Source organism: Solanum tuberosum, unplaced genomic scaffold, assembly GCF_000226075.1.
Source record: "Solanum tuberosum cultivar DM 1-3 516 R44 unplaced genomic scaffold, SolTub_3.0 scf00437, whole genome shotgun sequence".
Classification (NCBI taxonomy): Eukaryota; Viridiplantae; Streptophyta; class Magnoliopsida; order Solanales; family Solanaceae; genus Solanum; species Solanum tuberosum.
The window spans coordinates 369137-374059 of NW_006239357.1; positions in this window are offsets into that span (position 1 = coordinate 369137).

A 4923-nucleotide genomic window follows, 5' to 3' on the forward strand; every position below is an offset into this window, starting at 1 on the left:
TGACCTCTAACTCTCACATATAGCAACGACCATATGTTTGAAAATATGGCAAAAAAGAAAAATAGGTAAACTTCTTGTGTATTTTGATTATCCTTCTAGGGAGTTTCTGTAACGACCCGATCAGTATTTTGTGAAACTAAGTTGTCGTACCATCCCGCCATAGTTGGAATAACTCCACCACAGTGGTGCCTCCACAACGAGATAGGTGCCACAATGGTGGGATAGTCAAAAAAAGAATTGAAAGACGCGAATTCTTATTTTTCCACTTCCTTTATTAAGTGCCAAAATAGATGAGGGTCACCCTAAAAACCTTCAAAAGGCTGTTGTAGGTTTGGAGAGAAAGGAGAGGAGAAATTCTAACACAAGAAAGGCTACAACCTATGGTTTCTAGGCCTGGCACCATTTTTTCGTTGTCAAAAAGTCAGGAATCGTGTTGTAATCCTCATACAGCTACTTGGAGCCTAGGTAGGCTAGGTTTTCTTTATCGAGTAGTTGATAACTTGTTACCACCACTAATATATTGTAAGTCGACTATAGATTTCATGTTTAGTCGTTCGGGCCCAAAGATGGGAGTATAGTAACTGTGGTCCCTGTGGTTGAACTAGTGTGTACCATGTGGGTGGACTTATCATGTGAATTTAGGGGTAGGTGATGGTTTGATTTCCCATCAGTGTTATAAATGCCTGATAACTGCTCTATTGTGTTCATGTATGTATGTGAATAGGGAATGATGAAATGAATCTAATGAAATGATTAGTTATGATTCTGTAGCATGCAAGGAACCTGTTATTTAATGGTACAATATAAATGTGTAAATCATTCATTGCATTGTTGATTGTGCTTGTGATTTTGTTGGTTGGATTGAGTGTCACATTTTGAGACATGATTGGATCGGGTGTAACGTTCTGACACATAATTGGATAGGATGTCACGTTTTGACACATATTGAATTGGGTGTCACGTTTTGACACATTATTGGATCGGGTGTCACGTTCTGACACACCACCAGTATGAGTGTGGGTTCAATGAGAGGACCATTGTTGACTTCTTATTTCTGATTGAATATGATTTCCTGTACCATAATAGCGAAATTGACAGAACTCTGATTGATCATGCCGATCCTGTGTAATAATGGATATGAGAGAACTGTAAGTTCTAATGTTACTAATTTCCGTATTGTGGTGAGGTTATTTATTTTACTATATTGTAGCTGTTAAATGTGTTATGTATCCCACGTATGTGGAGATGTGAGAGTAAGAGGTAGAGTAGTAGGAATGGTGATAAATGACTAGGATCTACCTTGGGAATGGGGTTCGTTACAGAGTGGTTAGGGAGACTTATTATGGTATACTATGCAGTCAAGGGTCGGATTGTTGCGGTGGAGAATCATAGGCGTGTAGTATGTTGGTTGGCCGGGTTGGGGGCTATGTGTTTTTTTGATACTTCTCTATGTGTGAAAGAAAAGTTAGTCCTTAATCTAAATTAGAGTTAGTAGCAATGCAAATAGAGGGTCAATAATGTGTTTCTTACTAGTTGTGGTTAAGACAAAGAATGTGGTCAGAGTGTGGGCGGAAAGATTGACTAGGGTATTTTCCTTATAACATGTTTTCTTCTAGTTGATTTCCACTAGTACGTGTTGCATGTGGTGTCGGGGTTATCGATGATGCTTACCAATACGTGTTGCTTTTACTGATACTACTCTTGCTATGTCACTTGGAATAGTCTAGTTGCAAGGGCAGTGATGTTTCATAAAAGAAGATGAAGACGATCTCCAACAGCTTCTACTTTCCTTCCCTATGGTGGGAGCTGGGTTATAATATTATTCTATTTAGATTACGTATCTTTAATAGTTCTTGTACTTGTTTAGGGTAGAACCACGGGGGTGTTAATTATTCTATAATTTCAATCTTGGTTTTCTTTTAACTCAATATCTTGTAAACTACTTGAACTTTTTGTTTTATCTCTTATCTTCTTAATTTTTCAGAATGATGAAATCGTTTAGAGACTAAGGGTTCTACTATCTAGGTTTTAGTGTAGGTGCTCGCACGGCCCAGTGGGTATGGTCGTGATAAATTGGTATCAGAGCCCAGGTTACAGGCCTCCTAGTGAGTGGGTTCTACAGGTATTGGGTCGACATGGGTTCAACTCGAGAGAGTGAATCCTAGTCCTTCTCCCACACATGCAGCTCGAGAGAGTGAATGGGCCAAGGCGGAGGATGTGCTTAATGTGGTAACTCGGTGTGTGAGAGAAACCGAGTTGATTCGGCGTAAGTTGCTCTAGAGAGAATTTACAACCACTATAGTCTAGCCTAGTCACAAATACTCAACAATTTACTAACAAAAACATGTACCTGATATTCTAGTTTAACCCATATTCCTATCACATCCCAAGAATCCCGTCTCCATATCTCGTTTCCTTATATTTTTGCTCTTTTTATTTGTTAATTAATACAAACCCCTATTGATAATTGACGTTAGCGTCACCCTTTAGATTTAGTATGTTTTTATTCGTTAATATTTATAGCTATGACTAATTAGAACTTTATTTTATTTTTCTATTAATTCTCAAAACCACCTTTGTGGGAACGATCCCAACCCTTGGTTGGGTTATATCACTACACGCGATCGTTTGCCACTTGAACCGAAATAGTGTCAGTTGATTACATCGACCATCAAAATGGTGCCGATGCCAGGGAGTGGTGTTATTTGAGAATTGGTAGTAAAATAAAGTTTTTGTTCTTCTAAGTTGTAATTCTACTTACTTAATTTTGAGTTTTGTTTAGATTGTTTGTGTTGAAAGCAGGAAGCATGAGTGTTAATGGCAGCAACGGCTTTCAGGTGGGTCACAAATACGACATCAGAAATCTCAACGATGTCCAAGAGCCCAACATTAATGACCCCCATCTCATGGGAGGTATTGGGGCCATCCGTTTTCCTCCAGCCGAAGGAAATGCAGTGTTCCACATAACAAGCACTATGTTGCAACTTTTGCAACTAAAGTGACTTTTCAGTGGATTGGCTCATGAGGATGCTCACGAGCATCTTCTAAACTTCGTGTATGTGTTCGGACCTTTCTCTTTAAAAAACATCTATCAGAAGTCAGTCTAGTTAAGGTTATTCCCTTTCTCGTTGATTGGAGAGGCGTGCAAGTGGCTGACGGAGTTGCCACGCGAATCCATCACTTCTAGGGAGGAATCGGCAAACGTATTTCAAGTGCAATTTTATCCTCCCTCGAAGATGATGACTCTTCGGGACAACATTCAGAGTTTTAAACGTCTAGAGGGTGAGTCAATCCATGAGACTTGGCTGCGATTCAAAAAGTTGGTGCTCCGATGCCCAATTTGTTGTCTGCCTGACAATGTTTTGATGCAGTACTTTTACCGAAGTCTAGACTCGGTAAACAAAGGTGTTGATGACCAACTTTCACCTGGAAGCGTGATGCAGCAACCGTATGCAATAGCAACCCAACTTTTAGATGGCATGACGACCATAAACAGAGCGTGGTACACTCGTAAAGACCAGGTCTCCCCTCTCACATTCAAGCTATATAAAGAGCAGATTGAAAAAGATCATGAGAAAGACCAAAACATGGCCAAGATCATGACACAGCTTGAGGAGACGAAGTTTAAAGCCTTGTATAATGAGGAGGTAAATTTTCTAGCCAACCAAGGTGGTGGTTATCGTTCAAACTACCCGAGGTAGGGTGGTAACCAAGGTTGGGCTAGAAAGGATGGTTGGAAGGATCCCGATAGAGAATAGAGGGACCAAAATCCTAACTGGAAGGATGGGGAGAAGGACAGGTATGTGCCTCCCCAAGAGTGCCAAAAGCCGAAGGATTCGGAAGGTGGTTGGTCTGAGGATATGCTCTCTCGTATCCTCAACAAAGTTGGAGGGTCATAAAAAATCTTAAAAGAAATAAAAGAAGATGTGTCCACCCTTAGCGAGACCGTCACCTCTCATTCAGTGTCGATAAAGCAGTTGGAGACCCAAATGGGTCACATATCATCTCATATCAATCTGAGATAGCAAGGGGTTTTCCCTAGTGATACTATGGATAACCCCACGAATGAAGTTTGAAAGTGGACTTGCGTCGTGCCACGACGTTAACTAAGGCGTTGTTCGGGAGGCAACCCAAAACCACTTATTGCTTTCTATTTGTGTTTTGGTAAAATAATGGTGTGTTGTTTGTACAGGTTGAAGTGCGGAAAGTGTACGAAAAAGTGTAGGGTGGCGGGCAATAGTTCCAGTCGGCAAGTCACCGAAGAGGTCGGCGAACCCGAGCTTATCCGCCGTTTGACGCAAGACATCTTCAAGTTGGAGTCTGTAAAACTCGGCAAGCCTAGGGAAATTATTGGCGAATCACCAATCATGTCGGCGATCTCGACGGAGACCATCGTTGGGACCCTCACACTCACTAGAGATTCTGTAAAATTCGGCGAGGTAAATGAACCCTCGACAAATCACTAAGAGGATAGGTGAGCTCCACTAGTGTCGCCACATGGGCTAAAACTTGATGGTTTTGCAGGTAAAAGGTTTAAAAACTTCAAACTCATTCACTTTCCATCACTTTTTATCTTCCCAAACTCACACGCACATGCTAGTTGCTATATTTTCGCATTTTTAGAGCATTTTTAGAGCATTTTTAGTGTTGATTTGTGCTCGAGATTGGATTACATTGCTACCTAGCGTTTCAATCTTCTCTTTGTCGACACCCAAAACATGACTAAACCTAAAGTTGCTGAAAGAATAACGCTAGCTCAAGAGAAGTCCAAATGGATTGCGATAAAGGAGGATGTGGTTACGTCGAAAGGAAAAGCTTCGAAACTACCCATAACTACTGGGAGATGCAAGGGAAAAAGGCCCACTTCTGCCAGGAAAACCAATACCCTGGACCCTACTTAGGTGACCTTGGGCACTGATGCCT